Raw genomic sequence first — 18578 nt, 5'->3', positions numbered from 1 at the left:
TTACTTGTTGAATTTTTAATTTCTGCACTCTGTTACTTGCTTTTTCTTTCTTATGCCTTTCAATTCAAGCAACTAACTCACTGACCCACTAACTATTTGAATTAACTCCTCAACTGCTCTAACCATACTCTTCCATTAACCAAGAGTATTCCACTTGTTTGTTGCTTGTGGTGTGTTCTTGTATGACAGGTAGGAGAGGAGAGACATCAACTCCTCCATATACCGAACCAGAGAGGACCCTTCATAGACTTAGAAGGGAAGCAAGAGGAAAGAGAGTACTGAGAGAAGAAGAATCTGAAGGAGAATCTGAGGACAACTTTGAGGAAGCTCTAGATCTCAACATGGATAGAGAATTTCACAACCATGAGAGGGCTGATGGAAACAATGCCATTCCTGAGAGGAGGGTTCTTGGTTCATACATAAACCCAACCTCTGGGAATTGTGGAAGCAGCATTCAGAAACCACCCATTCAGGCCAATAATTTTGAACTCAAACCACAGTTAATATCACTGGTGGAGAACCATTGTTCATTTGGTGAGAGTGTTAATGAAGACCCAAACCAACATCTCACAAAATTCCTGAGAATTTGCGACACTGTGAAGTCCAATGGAGTCCAGGAAGATGCCTATAAACTGCTCTTGTTTCCATTTTCACTTAGGGACAAGGCAGCTAAGTGGCTGGAATCATTCCCAAGGGACAACCTAACAACCTGGGATGAGGTGGAGAGCAAGTTTCTGGCACGTTTCTACCCCCCACAAAAGGTCAATAGGCTTCGATCTGAGGTTCAGACTTTTAGACAACAAGATGGTGAGACGCTCTATGAGGCATGGGAGAGGTTCAAAGAATTGACAAGGAAATGTCCACCAAACATGTTCCCTGACTGGGTGCAATTGCATATTTTCTATGATGGACTTTCTTATGAATCAAGGAAGGCTGTAGACCATTCATCAGGAGGTTCATTGAACAGGAAAAAGACTGTGGAAGAAGCCATTGAAGTGATTGAGACAGTGGCTGAGAATGAGTACTACTATGCTTCAGAGAGACACAACACTAAGGGAGTCATGGAGCTGAACCATGTTGATACAATTCTAGCTCAAAACAAGGTGTTTGCCAAGCAACTAGCAGAGCTCACCAGGAAATTAGACACAAAGCAAGTGGCTGCGATACACACACAAGATCAAGAGGAAGTAAGCATTGAAGGAGGTGATTGGGAAGAGGCCAACTATGTGGGAAACCAACAAAAGCAATCATATGATCCACACTCCAACACTTACAACCCAGGTTGGAAAAACCACCTAAACTTTGGGTGGGGAAACCAGCAAACCCAACCACAAAACCACAAACCTTACAACCACAACCAACATAACAATTCCACATACCAAAACTCCAACCAAAGATCATACCAAGCCACACAAAACACTTACTCCCAACCACCATATCATGGCCAAAATACCCAACCTGCTCAATCCAATCCGAACCAACAATTTCAAGATCAATTAAACAGGATAGAAGGAATACTAGCAAACATGGGTCAGGACATAAATGAGTTGAAAAGTTTTAGGGAAGATGTGAGATCGACCTTAAGGAGCCATGGTGAAAAACTCAAGTGGATGGAGTCTCAAGTAGGAGAGCTATCTCAACAGGCCCCCAAGTCAACTGCAGTGTTCCCTAGTGACACTGAAAAGAATCCTAAGGGGGAACAAAAGGGAGTGAGATGGGAAGAATGCAAGGCCATCACCATATTGAAGGAAGTCTCAGAAGAAGAAGGAATCAGACCCTCAGAAAAGGAGCCAGAAATCTTGAAAGAAGGTGTGGAAGAAGCTAAGCAGGAAAGTGAAACTGAGCAAGCCAAGGAAATGCAAAAGGAAGGCATGCTGGGAACATACCAACCAAAAGCACCATTCCCTCAGAGGTTAGGAGGAGGTGAAAAAGGGAAAACATATTCAAGGTTCTTAGAGACATTTAAGTCTCTCCACATCAATATTCCCTTTCTTGAGATCCTCCAGCAGATGCCTACACATATCAAGTATTTGAAGGAATTGCTGAGCAAGAAAAGAGTTTTGAAGGGAGGACAAACTGTAATAATGAACAAAGAATGCAATGCACTCATCAAGAAGGATATGGTCTCTAAGAAAACAGACCCAGGAAGTTTTCATATCCCCTGCATCATAGGGGAAACAAAAATTGACAGAGGATTCTGTGATCTAGGAGCTAGCATAAATGTGATGCCTCTGACTCTTATGAGGAGGCTACAACTGAATGAGGTGAGATCCACTGATGTAATCATACAACTGGCTGACAAAACTTAAAAACAAGCTGAAGGGGTAGTTGAGAATGTGCTGGTAAAAGTGGGAAATTATTTTTTCCCCACAGACTTTGTCATTTTGGACATGGAGGAAAGCTACCTACACCCTATCATTCTGGGAAGGCCATTTCTAGCCACTGCTAGAGCGCTCATAGATATAGAACAAGGAGAGCTAATTTTGAGAGTACATGATGAACAGCTCATCTTCCATGTTTTTAAACCTGCATCTGAGCCTGAACCAGAACCTGAAAAGCCTAAGGATGATAATAGTAATCTATGTTTGGAGGAAAGCAATTCAGCAGCTGAAACTCTAAAACAATCCTTTGAAGGCAAACAAGAATTACAAGAGTTGAAGCCACAAGAATCAATAGAAACAGATCAGAAGTACCCTCCTGTCATAAGGGTCAATGAAGAAATCCTCAAGAGAGAGGGAAGAATTGTAAAGAAATTGCCAAGAGGGTGGAAAAACAGGAAAATTCCCACTGAAGGTTTCTCTCCGGGAGATAAAGTGATATCAAATCATTATTTGCCAATCCCACCTGGCCTCAAACCCATTCCTTATCAGCTCCCTCAAGTGTTCACAATCAGGAAAGTTCTTTCTATGGAACATTTGGAAATCATGAAGGAATCAAATGGGGATGTTTCCATAGTGAGAGGAGAGGACATCAAGCACTACAATCCACCCTAACAAGGGACAACCGTCAAGCTAGTGACGTTAAAGAAGCGCTTCATGGGAGGCAACCCATGTTTTAGTATCCTTACTTTTTATTGTTTTGCTTTGCATCTAATAAAGCATGGTTTCTTATGCATGAACTTGAATCCTCAGGACAATTGTTGATAAGGTGCACTAAACATTGCATGTAAAATACAATTGGTCTTTAAGTTTGGTGTGCCTGAAGGCACCCCAATTCTTATTCAAATTGTATTCAATCTTTCTTTCAAGGTGCACAACCAAACATTAAGTTTGGTGTTCCTTTTGAACACAGTTAACGAAAAGCAAGAAGTTCCTTTGGATTTAGAAATTCATGACAAGTATACCATGTACACGTTTTAATACTTTGATTTCAATTACTTTAGGTAGTAAAATTGTTTAGGATCAAAAAGCCAAAGTGACTATGATTTATTAGAATTAGGCACAATTATTAAGGATAACCAACATGGATTTCATATCATCAGGAGACATTACCAAACACTAAGTTTGGTGTCCAGTAATAAGTGTGCATACATACAAAGGTCACGGCTATAAGCTCAGAAAGACAATCATTGATTTACAATTCAAAAAGAATGAAAAACATGTGCAAGTACTATTCATTATTCACATGGACCGAAAAATAATAGCAAATTTGTTTGTTTGTGCAGGTACAAAAGGAAAGATAAGAATGGAGGAAGAAGACAAAAGGGGGGGTACGGTTCTTGGTCAAAAAGGAAGTTCAAAAGCCTTTGAAACTAACACATGGGAAAAGGAAGTTCTGCATGAAAAGATAGCTACATGTACAACCTAATGCACCCAGAATACTTCCAAGAAAGTGAAAAGCAATTCGTCCTTTTCCCTAACTCATATATTTACCATCAAGCCATACTTCACAATTCACCCTAGCCGTCCATTTTTCAAGTACATGCACTATAAAAAACCACTTGGGGAACGAGTTCCACACCACCAAATCTCCTTCTTGCACATTTTCTTTCATCATATCATAACCATCTCTTGCCGAAAACAACCTCACCACACTTCTAACAACACTTTCTTACTTCACTTTGTCAACTTTAGCTTGTCACTTGCCAAAACCAAGGAACCAATGGCAGCCTCATCTAGCCACAAAAGAAGAAAGGATAAGGAGCCAATGGAGGAGGAAAGGGAATTTAATGCATGGAAATACAAATCCGTTTTCCATGAGATTCAAGCCGAATGGATGAGACCTAAAAGGGTGCTAGCTGAGGTTCCCTTTGACCTTGAAAAGGATGAGTTTCCAGGTATTTGGGAGAAGATCAAAAAGAGGAAGTGGGAGCTCTTGACTAAGCCAATCACTAAAATCAACATCAACCTGGTGAAGGAGTTTTATGCAAATGCAGTGAGGGAGGATACAACCGAGGAACCCACATACAAAAGCTATGTGAGAGGGGTGGAAGTTGACTTCAGCCCCAAAGAAATCATGAAAACTCTTGGCCTGAAAAACATACGTTTCAGCCAAGCAAGTTATGAGGAAAGGATGATGGGAGAACCTGACTATTCGACTATTGCTGAAGACCTTTGTGCCATCAGAGCTGAATGGGTGAGAAAAACAAAAGGGGCTCCAAGAGTTTTGAGAACGGGAGACCTAACACCTGAAGCTAAAGGGTGGTATGCAATAGTTAGGAGATCCATTCTACCCACTGCAAACACTTCAGAAATAGTCCCTAAAAGAGCCATCTTGCTACATTGCATTATGGTGGGAGGGGAGATCAAAGTTCATAAACTCATTACTGAACAGATACAAGAGTTTAGTGAGAAAAGTGACCATGACTCCTGGCTCCACTTCCCTAGCACCATCATTAGACTATGCATCGATGCCCAAGTACCACTTGAAGATGAAAGACCTAATTGGCTATATCCTGGAATGGCCATAACTGCGTACAGAATGACTCTTGGCCCAATTGCTCCAAGACATACAAAAAGAAGAAATGAAGAAGGGCAACAAGCAGAAGCAGAACAAGAAGGGGAAGAAGGAGAAGAAGGAGAAGAAGAGCAAGAAGAGCAAGGAATTCCAGAAAGAAGGCAACAAGTTCCCAGAGACCCCATGGATATGAGCAGAATGCAGGAAATCATAGAAGGAATGTCTCAGCAATACATGAGGTCTCAGGAGAGACAAGAGGACTTCCACATAAAAATGATGGATATGCAAAGGAACTTTGAATCAAGATTCCTAGATCTGCAAATGGAACAGAATTTACAATTACAGGAATCTCTCAGCCACATATGCCAACACCAAGATGCCAGTATCTTGGCAATCAAGGAAGCCACCACTTTGCAGAAAGCAAGATACTCAGTTCAAGCTGATTACAACATCAGTTCTCAAATCAAGCTTAACTACATAGGAGAACATCTACACAAGATGGACCCAGCATTCCCAGCTTTTGATGAGTATTTCAAAGGAAGAAAAGAAGGAGAAATAAACAAGGCAATGGTCCTTGAAAAGGGAGTGGAAGAAACAATGAAAAAGGCTGGATTCTGGAAAAAGCTCATAAGAAAAGACAAAGGAAGTACAAGTGGTCAAAAAGAGGTAAGAAGCATGAAGAAGCAGGATCCCAATAATCAAGAAGAACCAAGCAATAAATAAAAGGTGGTCTCGCTCCTTAATAATCAAATGATAGTTGTGAATTGTCTTTATGAGCTTTCTTTCATTATAAGTCATTTAAGTTTTAATGTGAAGTTTTTAGTATGTTTGTTGGTTTACTGCTTTGAATAAAGTGAATGCCTAGAAGTTTGGATATAACTTCACCTTCTTAAACAAATGCTTGCCATGCTTGTTCTATTTCCAAAAATTAAAAGAAAAGTTTGAACAAAAGTAACTTGGCTCAATTAGTGACAAATCAAGTAGAATTAAGTGGTGGTATGCATGCTTGATTGTTTAGTTAGCTCACTGGAAATTGAGTGTAGAATTATCATTTTTTGTGTAGAAGTTGAATACTGTCTATGGATCTTGATGAATAAATGTCTTTGACCATGAAAAAGAAAGAAAAAGAAGAAGAAAAAGCCACTGAAAAAGGGCAACCAAAAAAAAATTGAGAAAATAAGCTAGGCACCAATGGTTTGAACTTCTGAGACAAATGCTTGTGGTGTTTATGTATTAAGGATATGCTTGGATGAATAGGTTCTGAGGAGTGTTTCGACACTTGGTAACTTGGGTTAACTAACCCGGGATTATCAACCAAAAGTCCATTATCAAGAGCAACCTAAATACAAAACATTTAGTCACACAAAGAGGTGCTGGGCACCAATGTCTCAAGAAGAAATGTGAACTAAAATGCCTGTAGTGGATATGTGTAGTGCACTAATAAGAAAAAGAAAATGCCAAAGGCTTGTGCAACACATGACACTGAGCAAACAAGGAGCAAAGGAGCTCTAAGAAAAAGAAAAACAAAGAAAGGAAAAAGTGCCAAGGACATAAGAATAACAAGAGGCCATAGCAGTGTTTGATGGATGCAATAAAAAAGTGATAATCCTACCTGATAAGAATGAAAAAGTGATGCTGCAACTTTCTGCATAAAACCCTTCTGATGAACTTCAAATGCTTGCTAATATAGCCAATGTAATTGCTTTTTGTTTCATACTTTCTTCTCAATTAACTCAGGACTTGCTTAGGGACAAGCAAGTATTAAGTTTGGTGTTGTGATGCCAAGGCATCTTAGGCTAGTTTCACTAGCATTTTTCTGTTAGTTTTAGTTGTTTTATGCATTTTCTTGAGCTTATAGTAACCAGAATGGTTAAATGAACAACAAAGCAATGAACCATCCAAACAGTATGATTTTGATGCAAATTCCATGAGTTTTTAGTTATATTACTTGAATGCTATGAATGGATGATTTCTCATGAAATTTTGCAAGACTTTGATGCAATTGTTTGGATGATTTCAGGGAAGAAGAGGCTAGGCAAGGAAGCAACAAAATCAATAAAAGAAGCTTGAATATCAAATGTGGAGTTTAAGCTCCAGTTTAAGCCTAAACTGGAGCTTAAACGCCAGAATCATGAGAAAGGAGGAAATGCTGTAACTGGCGTTTAACCTCCAGTTTAACCTTAAACTGGAAGTTAAACGCCAGAATGAGAAAGGCACTAAGAAGCATTTCCACGTTTAACCTCCAGTTTAACCTTAAACTGGAGGTTAAACGCCAGAATGAGAATTGAACTAAAGGAGCATTTCCACGTTTAACCTCCAGTTTAACCTTAAACTGGAGGTTAAACGTGTTCGACACTTTTTCTCACCAAGGAGCAATTCCACGTTTAACCTCCAGTTTAACCTTAAACTGGAGGTTAAACGCCAGAAGCAAGTGAGGCACCAGGAGCATTTCCACGTTTAACCTCCAGTTTAACCTCAAACTGGAGGTTAAACGTGTTCGACTATTTCTCTCCTCCAGGGTTACTTTCTTCATTCCCACGTTTAACCTCCAGTTTAACCTCAAACTGGAGGTTAAACGTGTTCGACCCATTCACACTCCTAGGCTAGTTTCTTCATTCCCACGTTTAACCTCCAGTTTAACCTTAAACTGGAGGTTAAACGTGTTCAACCACAAATTGCCTCCAGGGTTGCTTTCTTCAATTCCACGTTTAAGCTTTAGTTTAACCTTAAACTAAAGCTTAAACGTGTTCGACCATACCACAACCCATAGTTGCTTCCTTCCATTTCCACGTTTAAGTTTCAGTTTAACCTTAAACTGAAACTTAAACTTCAACTTAAATGCCACTTTTTGAAAGGGTTTCTGGGCCAAATATATTGAAGTTTAAGTTAGCTTTGAGCACAAAGTTCAACTTAAACGTATTATGGTATGAAACCCAATGGAATATCATGGTTTATGGGATTGGGCCTGAAGAATTGATGAGTCTGGAACTTCAAATTGTTGAGTCTTGTGTCATTACGTGTTTATCACTAAGTTTGCTCAATGAATGTTACAGAATGGGATCACAGCCTCATCAGGATTATGGACCATAAACCCAAAGCAAAAGGAAATCAAGGAAAAGCCTCAAAGCCCAAGAAACACAACAGAAGCTCAATTTAGAAAGTGTATAAATAGGATAGAATTTAAGTTAGAAAGAAAACTTTGGACACTGGGAAACTTTTGATCATTTTGCTATTTTTCATACTTTGTAATTGAATTCAGAGCTATGACTTACTAAACCCCTTTCATTGGGTTAGGGAGCTCTATTGTAATTCAATGAATCAATAATAGTTTTTATCTTCTTCTTCAATCTTTTCTCTTGAATTTTGTTAGAAAGCTTCTCGATCTAATTCCATTGGGTAGTTGTCTTGGGAAAGAAACTACCCATAATTGGAATCCTTCGGAACCTTGGGAAAGGAATGATGGATTCATGCTAGAGAAGCTTTCTCACAGTGAATTGGATTGGGGTTTGGATGGATATTGTGACATGTAATCCTACCAAATTGTAGTTCATGAAACTGTGTGGTATAATCAGTGATCGAGCATCATCTCTTCTTATGAACATTTAAACCAAGGGATTGGGAATTTGTTTGTTTTTAGAGAGAATTGGTGAGCCAAGGAATTGGGATCCAATCATATAAGATTGCCAAGCAAGATTCAATGAATGCATTGGTTGAGGAAGAGATGAAAATGTTTTGATTCGGAGATTTCAATATCTCCTGACCCCAATGAACCCCTCTTTCTGATCTACACTTTCTATTTACATTCTGCAAATTTCAATTCATGCAATCAACCCAATTCCCTTTACTTTCAGCAATTTACTTTCTCGCACCTTAATTCTCGCAATTTAAGTTTATGCAGTTTCAATTCCTTGCAATTTATGTTTCCTGCCACATTTACTTTATGCAATTCACATCCAAAAGTTGATTCCGCTCAACTAAACAAACTTCTAATTCGAATTGCTCATTCAACCAATCCTTGTGGGATTCGACCTCACTCTATTGTGAGTTTTTACTTGACGATAACCGCCGCACTTGCCGGAAGGAATTTTGCCGATCGTGCAATTTCCTAAATCGTAGCATATCAAGTATATTCGCATCAGGAGCTCAAGCACTCCAGAGGATCTTCAAGAAGGAGAACTAGCCGTCATCACTAAGGTGGACCCGTTCTTTAATTTCCTTGTTCTTATTATTCTATTTTTCGATTTTTATACTTGATGTTCTATCTATTTTTGTGTCTTCACTACATGATCTTTAGTATCTTAGTGTCTATGCTTTAAAGCTATGAATGTCATATGAATCCATCACCTCTCTTACATGAAAAATGCTTTAATCACAAAAGAACAAGAAGTACAGGATTTCGAATTCATCTTTAAAACTAGTTGAATTAGTTTGATGTGGTGACAATACTTTTTGTTTTCTGAATGAATGCTTGAACACTGCATATGTCTTTTGAATTTGTTGTTTAAAGGATGTTAAATTTGTTGGCTCTTGAAAGAATGATGGAAAAGGAGAAATGTTATTGAGGATCTGAAAAATCATCAAATTGATTCTTGAAGCAATAAAAAGCAAAAAAAAAACATAAAAAAAAGAGAGAGAGAAGAAGAAAAAGCAAGCAGAAAAAGCCAATAGCCCTTTAAACCAAAAGGCAAGGGTAAAAATAAAGAAAAAGATCCAAAGCAAAAAGAGTGTGCTTAAGAACCCTAGACACCTCTAATTGGGGACTCTAGCAAAGCTGAGTCACAATCTGAAAAGGTTCACTGATGAGCGGATAATTTATACGCTTTTTGGCATTGTTTTTAGTATGTTTTTAGTATGATTTAGTTAGTTTTTAGTATATTTTTATTAGTTTTTAGTTAAAATTCACTTTTCTGGACTTTACTATGAGTTTGTGTGTTTTTCTGTGATTTCAGGTATTTTCTGGCTGAAATTGAGGGTCCTGAGCAAAAATCTGATTTAGAGGCTGAAAAGGACTGCAGATGCTGTTGGATTCTGACCTCCCTGCACTCAAAGTGGATTTTCTGGAGCTACAGAAGCCCAATTGGTGCGCTCTTAACGGCGTTGGAAAGTAGACATCCTGGGCTTTCCAGCAATGTAAAATAGTCCATACTTTACCCGAGATTTGATGGCCGAAACCGGCGTTGCAAATCAGCCTCAGAATTTCCAGCGTTTAACGCTGGAACTGGCATAAAAATTGGAGTTAAACGCCCAAACTGGCATGAAAGCTGGCGTTTAACTCCAGAAAAGGTCTCTACACATGAAAGCTTCAATGCTCAGCCCAAGCACACACTAAGTGGACCCAGAAGTGGATTTTTACGTCATTTACTCATTTCTGTGTACCCTAGGTTACTAGTTCATGATCACTATTAATAGGATCTTTTGACATTGTATCTGTACCTCATGACACTTTACACGTTTCTTTGTGTACTTCTTACAGCATGAGTCTCTAAACCCCATGGTTGGGGGTGAGGAGCTCTGCTGTGTCTTGATGGATTAATGCAATTACTACTGTTTCTTATTCAATCATGCTTGCTTCCGTTCTAAGATATCACTTGTTCTTAACCCGGATGAATATGATGACCCGTGACTCTCATCATATTCTCAACTATGAACGCGTGCCTAACAACCACCTCCGTTCTACTTTAGATTGAGTAGATATCTCTTGGATTCTTTAATCAGAATCTTCGTGGTATAAGCTAGAATTGATGGCGGCATTCAAGAGAATCCGGAAGGTCTAAACCTTGTCTGTGGTATTCTGAGTAGCATTCAATGATTGAATGACTGTGACGAGCTTCAAACTCCTAAGGGCGGGGCGTTAGTGACAGACGCAAAAGAATCATTGGATTCTATTCCGGCCTGATTAAGAACCGACAGATGGATAGCCGTGCCGTGACAGGGTGCGTTGAACATTTCCACTGAGAGGATGGGAGGTAGCCATTGACAACGGTGAAACCCTACATACAGCTTGCCATGGAAGGAGCCTTGCGTGTTTGATGAAGAAGACAGTAGAAAAGTAGAGATTCAGAAGATGGAGCATCTCCAAAACCTCAACCTGTTCCCCATTACTACAAAACAAGTACTTATTTCATGTTCTTTTACTTTTCACAATCAACCCTGATAATCTTTGATATCCTGACTAAGATTTACAAGATAACCATAGCTTGCTTCAAGCCGACAATCTCCGTGGGATCGACCCTTACTCACGTAAGGTATTACTTGGACGACCCAGTGCACTTGCTGGTTAGTTGTGCGGGATTGCAAAAGTGTGATTGCAATTTCGTGCACCATTCACCTAGTTATGTATCTGTGGCATGGATGTATCCGGTGGTAATACTGGAAAACAGAGTGCTTTGGGCCACGGCCAAGACTCATAAAGTAGTTGTGTTCAAGAATCAACATACTTAACTAGGAGAATCAATAACACTATCTAAATTCTGAGTTCTTATAGATGCCAATCATTCTGAACTTCAAAGGTTAAAGTGAGATGCCAAAACTGTTCAGAGGCAAAAAGCTACTAGTCCCGCTCATCTAATTGGAGCTAAAGTTTCATTGATATTTTGGAGTCTATAGTATGTTCTCTTTTTTTTTATCCTATTTGATTTTTAGTTTCTTGGGGACAAGCAATAATTTAAGTTTGGTGTTGTGATGAGGGGATAATTTATACGCTTTTTGGCATTGTTTTCAGTATGTTTTTAGTAGATTTTAGTTAGTTTTTATTATATTTTTATTACTTTTTATTTAAACTTCACTTTTCTGGATTTTACTATGAGTTTGTGTGTTTTTCTATGATTTCAGGTATTTTCTGGCTGTAATTGAGGGACCTGAGCAAAAATCTGATTCAGAGGCTGAAAAAGGAGTGCAGATGCTGTTGGATTCTGACCTCCCTGCACTCGAAATGAATTTTCTGGAGCTACAGAAGCCCAATTGGCACGCTCTCAATTTCTTTGGAAAGTAGACATCCTGGGCTCTCCAGCAATGTATAATAGTTCATACTTTACCCGAGATTTGATGGCCCAAACCGGCGTTGTAAATCAGCTTCAGAATTCCCGGCGTTTAACGCCAGAACTAGCACAAAAATTGAAGTTAAACGCCCAAACTGGCACAAAAGCTGGCGTTTAACTCCAAGAAAAGTCTCTACACATGAAAGCTTCAATGCTCAGCCCAAGCACACACTAAGTGGACCCCGGAAGTGGATTTTTTTACGTCATTTACTCATTTCTGTATATCCTAGGTTACTAGTTCACTATTAATAGGACCTTTTGACATTGTATCTTTACCTCATGACACTTTACACGTTTCTTATTGTATCTTCTACGGCATGAGTCTCTAAACCCCATGGTTGGGGGTGAGGAGCTCTGCTGTGTCTTGATGGATTAATGCAATTGCTACTGTTTTTCATTCAATCACGCTTGCTTCTATTCTAAGATATAACTTGTTCCTAAACTTGATGAATGTGATGATCCGTGACACTCATCATCATTCTCACCTATGAACGTGTGCCTGACAATCACCTCCATTCTACCTTAGATTGAGTAGATATCTCTTGGATTCCTTAATCAAAATCTTCGTGGTATAAGCTAGAATTGATGGCGGCATTCAAGAGAATCCGGAAGGTCTAAACCTTGTCTGTGGTATTCTGAGTAGGATTCAAGGATTGAATGACTGTGACGAGCTTCAAACTTCTGAAGGCTGGGCGTTAGTGACAGACGCAAAAGAATCACTGGATTCTATTCCGACATGATCGAGAACCGACAGCTGGATAGCCGTGCCGTGATAGGGTGCGTTGAACATTTCCACTGAGAGGATGGGAGGTAGCCACTGACAACGGTAAAACCCTTGCATAAGCTTGCCATGGAAAGGAGTAAGAAGGATTGGATGAAGACAGTAGGAAAGCAGAGAGACGGAAGGGACAAAGCATCTCCATTCGCTTATCTGAAGTTCTTACCAATGAATTGCATAAGTATCTCTATCTTTATCTTTTATTCATATTTCATCTATAACCATCTGAGTCTGCCTGACTAAGATTTACAAGGTGACCATAGCTTGCTTCATACCATCAATCTCTGTGGGATCGACCCTTACTCGCGTAAGGTTTATTACTTGGACGACCCAGTACACTTGCTGGTTAGTTGTGCGAAGTTGTGATAAAGAGTTGAGATTGCAATTGTGCGTACCATGTTGATGGCGCCATTGATGATCACAATTTCGTGCACCATGTTTTTGGCGCCGTTGCCGGGGATTGTTTCGTGTATGGACAACTGACGGTTCATCTTGTTGCTTAGATTAGGTATTTTTCTTCAGAGTTCTTAAGAATGAATTCTAGTGTTTCAAGGTGATGTTCTTATCATCACCAAAGCTGATTGATTCTCATCAATTTAGCTCTTGAATGCAATGTCCTGCTGAAGCTTGGCTATCCATGTGTAACTCCTTTAGACTAAAGCTTTAGACTAACATTGCATGATTCCTGGAATTCTCATTAAGAATTTTGATACCTTTATTTTCTTTTTCCACTTAATTTTCGAAAAAAATCCAAAAAAATTACAAAATCATAAAAACCAAAAATATTTTATGTTTCTTGTTTGAGTCTAGTGTCTTATTTTAAGTTTGGTGTCTTGCATGCATTGTTTATTTGATCTCGGTTCTATTTTCAAGTCAATAATACAGAGAATTGAAGATTCAGTACATGCAGCAGAGGAATTATACAGAAAAAGCTGGGCGTTCAAAACGCACAGTAAAGAAGGCAGACTGGCGTTTAAACGCCAGCCAGGGTACCTGGCTGGGCGTTTAACGCCCAAAAAGGTAGTGCATTGGGCGTTAAACGCCAGAATGTGCACTATTCTGGGCGTTTAACGCCAGGATGGCACAAGAGGGAAGATTCTGTTTTTAATTCAAATTTTTTTCAAGTTTTCAAAGTTTTTCAAAATCAAATCTTTTTCAAATCATATCTTTTCAATCAAATCTTTTTCAAAATCAATTTCTTTCCTTTTTCAAAGATACTTGCTAACAATTAATGATTTGATTCAACATTTCAAGTATGTTACCTTTTCTGTTGAGGAAGGTTTAATGTTTGAATCATATCTTTTCTTGTTAGGCAAGTCATTAATTTTTAAAATCAAATCTTTTTAAAATTGTTTTCAAATCATATCATTTCAATCATATCTTTTTAAAAGCATAACTTTTCAATCAAATCTTTTTAATCACATCTTTTTCAAAATAATTTTCAATCATATCTTTTTAAATTCTAATTTCAAAATCTTTTTCAAAAATCACTTGATTTCTTTTCCATTCTTAGTTTTCGAAAATCAATTAAAGTTTTTCAAAATGTTTTTAAAATCTTTTTAATTTAATTTTCGAAATTTCTTCCCCTCTTCTTGCATCCTTCTATTTATGGAGTACCACTCCTCCTCAATGTACAATTCGAACTCTATCTGACTAAGTTCGAATTCTTCTACCTCTTCCTTCTAATTTTCTTTTTCTTTGACTCCTCAAGGAATCTCTATACTGTGACATAGAGGATTCCATATTTTCTTGTTCTCTTCTCTTTCATATGAGCAGGAGTAAAGACAAAAGCATTCTTGTTGAGGCTGACCCTGAACCTGAAAGGACCTTAAAGCGAATGCTAAGAGAAGCTAAGGCACAACTCTCTGTAGAGGACCTAACAAAAATCTTCAAACAAGAAGAACCCATGGCAGCCGAAAACAACAACAATGCCAACAATGCAAGGAAGGTGCTGGGTGACTTTACTGCACCTACTCCCGACTTCTATGGGAGAAGCATCTCTATCCCTGCCATTGGAGCAAACAACTTTGAGCTTAAGCCTCAATTAGTTTCTCTAATGCAACAGAATTGCAAGTTTCATGGACTTCCATTGGAAGATCCTCATCAGTTCTTAGCTGAATTCTTGCAAATCTGTGACACTGTCAAGACTAATGGGGTTGACCCTGAGGTCTACAGACTTATGCTATTCCCTTTTGCTGTAAGAGACAGAGCTAGGACATGGTTGGACTCACAACCTAAAGAAAGCCTGAACTCTTGGGAAAAGCTAGTCAATGCCTTCTTGGCAAAGTTCTTTCCACCTCAAAAATTGAGTAAGCTTAGAGTGGAAGTCCAAACCTTCAGACAGAAGGAAGGAGAATCCCTCTATGAAGCTTGGGAAAGATACAAACAATTGATCAGAAAGTGTCCCTCTGACATGCTTTCTGAATGGAGCATCATAGGTATTTTCTATGATGGTCTCTCTGAACTATCCAAGATGTCTTTGGATAGCTCTGCTGGAGGATCTCTTCATTTGAAGAAGATGCCTGCAGAAGCTCAAGAACTAATTGAAATGGTTGCAAATAACCAATTCATGTACACTTCTGAAAGGAATCCTGTGAACAATGGGATAAATCAGAAGAAAGGGGTTCTTGAGATTGATACCCTGAATGCCATCTTAGCTCAGAACAAAATATTGACCCAACAAGTCAATTTGATCTCTCAAAGTCTGTCTGGAATGCAAGCTGCACCAGGCAGTACTAAGGATGCTTCATCTGAAGAAGAAGCTTATGATCCTGAGAACCCTTCAATGGAAGAGGTGAATTACATGGGAGAACCCTATGGAAACACCTATAATTCTTCATGGAGAAATCATCCAAATCTCTCATGGAAGGATCAACAGAGACCTCAACAAGGTTTCAACAATAATAATGGTGGAAGAAACAAGTTTAGCAATGGCAAGCCTTTTCCATCATCTTCTCAGCAACAGACAGAGAATTCTAAGCAGAACCACTCTGACTTAGCAACTATGGTCTCTGATCTAATCAAAACCACTCAAAGTTTCATGAATGAAACAAGGTCCTCCATTAGAAACTTGGAGGCACAAGTGGGACAGCTGAGCAAGAAAGTTATTGAACTCCCCCCTAGTACTCTTCCAAGCAATACAGAAGAAAATCCAAAAGGAGAGTGCAAGGCCATCAATATGGCCGAATTTGGAGAGGAGGAAGAGGAAGTGAACGCCACTGAGGAAGACCTCAGTGGACGTCCACTGGCCTCCAATGAGTTGCTCAATGAGGAACCATGGGAATCTGAGGCTCAAAATGAGACCATAGAGATTCCATTGGATTTACTTCTGCCATTCATGAGCTCTGATGAGTATTCTTCCTCTGAAGAGGATGAGTATGTCACTGAAGAGCAAGTTGCTAAATACCTTGGAGCAATCATGAAGCTAAATGACAAGTTATTTGGAAATGAGACTTGGGAGAACAAACCTCCTTTGCTCACCAAAGAACTGGAAGACTTGTCTAGGCAGAGATTACCTCAAAAGAGACAGGATCCTGGGAAGTTTTCAATACCTTGTACCATAGGCACCATGACCTTCAAGAAGGCTCTGTGTGACTTAGGGTCAAGTGTAAACCTCATGCCTCTCTCTGTAATGGAGAAGCTAGGGATCTTTGAGGTGCAAGCTGCAAGAATCCCACTGGAGATGGCAGACAATTCAAGAAAACAAGCTTATGGGCTTGTAGAGGATGTTCTGGTGAAGATTGAAAACCATTACATCCCTACTGATTTCATAGTCCTAGAGACTGGGAAGTGCATGGATGAATCCATCATCCTTGGAAGACCCTTCCTAGCCACAGCAAAGGCTGTGATTGATGTGGACAGAGGTGAATTGATCATTCAAGTGAATGAAGGATCCTTTGTGTTTAAGGCTCAAGGATATCCCTCTGTCACCATGGAGAGGAAGCATGAAGAGCTTCTCTCAAATCAGAGTCAAACAGAGCCCCCATATTCAAACTCTAAGTTTGGTAGGCCACAACCAAACTCTAAGTTTGGTGTTGAACCCCCACATTCAAACTCTAAGTTTGGTGTTGGGAGGTTCCAACATTGCTCTGAGTATCTGTGAGGCTCCATGAGAGCCCTCTGTCAAGCTACTGACATTAAAGAAGCGCTTGTTGGGAGGCAATCCAATGTTATATTTTATCTATTTTCCTTTGTTATTTTATGTTTTCTGTAGGTTGATGATCATGAGAAGTCACAAAATCAATTGAAAAAGCAAAAACAAAATGAAAAACAGGAAGAAAAACAGCACACCCTGGAGGAAGAACCTACTGGCATTTAAACGCCAGTAAGGCTAGCAGATGGGCGTTTAACGCCCAGTCTGGCACCATTCTGGGCGTTTAACGCCAGAAAGAGGCACCAAACTGGCGTTAAACGCCAGAAAAGGGCAAGCACTTGGCGTTAAACGCCAGAAATGGGCACCAGCCCGGCGTTTAACGCCAGAATTGGCTCAAAACGCATTTTTGCATGCCATTTGGTGCAGGGATGACTTTTCCTTGACACCTCAGGATCTGTGGACCCCACAGGATCCCCACCAACCCCACCACCCTCTTTCTTCTTCACCCATTCACGAATCACCTCAATACCTCTTCCCCAAAAACCCTTCACCTATCCAATCCCATCTTTCTCTTCACCACTCACATCCATCCTTCATAAAACCCCACTTACCTCACCATTCAAATTCAAACCACTTTCCCTCCCAAACCCACCCATAATGGCCAAACCCTACTCCTCCCCTCACCCCTATATAAACCCATCTTCACTCCTTCATTGTCACACACTCTAAACACTACTTCTTCCCCCTTTGGCCGAACCACATAGCCTCCTCCATCTCCTCAATTTTCTTCTTCTTTTACTCTTTCTTCTTTTGCTCGAGGACGAGCAAACCTTTTAAGTTTGGTGTGGTAAAAGCATTGCTTTTTGTTTTTCCATAACCATTTATGGCATCCAAGGCCGGAGAAACCTCTAGAAAGAGGAAAGGGAAGGCAAAAGCTTCCACCTCCGAGTCATGGAAGATGGAGAGATTCATCTCAAGGGTGCATCAAGACCACTTCTATGAAGTTGTGGCCTTGAAGAAGGTGATCCCCGAGGTCCCTTTCAAACTCAAAAAGAGTGAATATCCGGAGATCCGACATGAGATTCGAAGAAGAGGTTGGGAAGTTCTTACTAACCCCATCCAACAAGTCAGAATCTTGATGGTTCAAGAGTTCTATGCCAATGCATGGATCACCAAGAGCCATGATCAAAGTGTGAACCAGAACCCAAAGAATTGGCTTACAATGGTTCGGGGGAAATACTTAGATTTTAGTCCGGAAAATGTAAGGTTGGCATTCAACTTGCCCATGATGCAAGGAGATGAACATCCTTACACTAGAAGGGTCAACTTTGATCAAAGGTTGGACCAAGTCCTCACTGACATTTGTGAAGAGGGCGCCCAATGGAAGAGAGATTCAAGAGGGAAGCCGGTTCAACTAAGAAGGCATGACCTCAAGCCCGTGGCTAGGGGATGGTTGGAGTTTATCCAACGCTCAATCATTCCCACTAGCAACCGGTCTGAAGTTACTCTAGACCGGGCCATCATGATCCATAGCATCATGATTGGAGAAGAAGTAGAAGTTCATGAGGTTATAGCCCAAGAACTCTATAAGGTGGCGGACAAGTCCTCTACCTTGGCAAGGTTAGCCTTTCCTCATCTCATTTGTCACCTCTGTTATTCAGTAGGAGTTGACATAGAAGGAGACATCCTCATTGATGAGGACAAGCCCATCACTAAGAAAAGGATGGAGCAAACAAGAGACCCCACTCATCATGAAATCCCTGAAATGCCTCAA

The 18578-nt window shown here is 39.8% G+C and overlaps 1 non-coding gene across 1 annotated transcript; it reads right to left on the bottom strand.

Moving 5' to 3' along the window:
• Positions 1 to 767: 767 nt before the first annotated feature.
• On the bottom strand, positions 768 to 871 carry LOC130964807 (small nucleolar RNA R71). The gene has a single exon (XR_009080880.1). It is a non-coding gene; the product is annotated as a small nucleolar RNA R71 (small nucleolar RNA).
• Between the last annotated feature and the right edge of the window lie 17707 nt (positions 872 to 18578).

Source organism: Arachis stenosperma, chromosome 2 (genome assembly GCF_014773155.1).
Source record: "Arachis stenosperma cultivar V10309 chromosome 2, arast.V10309.gnm1.PFL2, whole genome shotgun sequence".
In the NCBI taxonomy this organism is placed as follows: Eukaryota; Viridiplantae; Streptophyta; class Magnoliopsida; order Fabales; family Fabaceae; genus Arachis; species Arachis stenosperma.
Note: the sequence above shows the minus strand (reverse complement) of the source record. Positions and strands in the feature narration are given on the sequence as shown.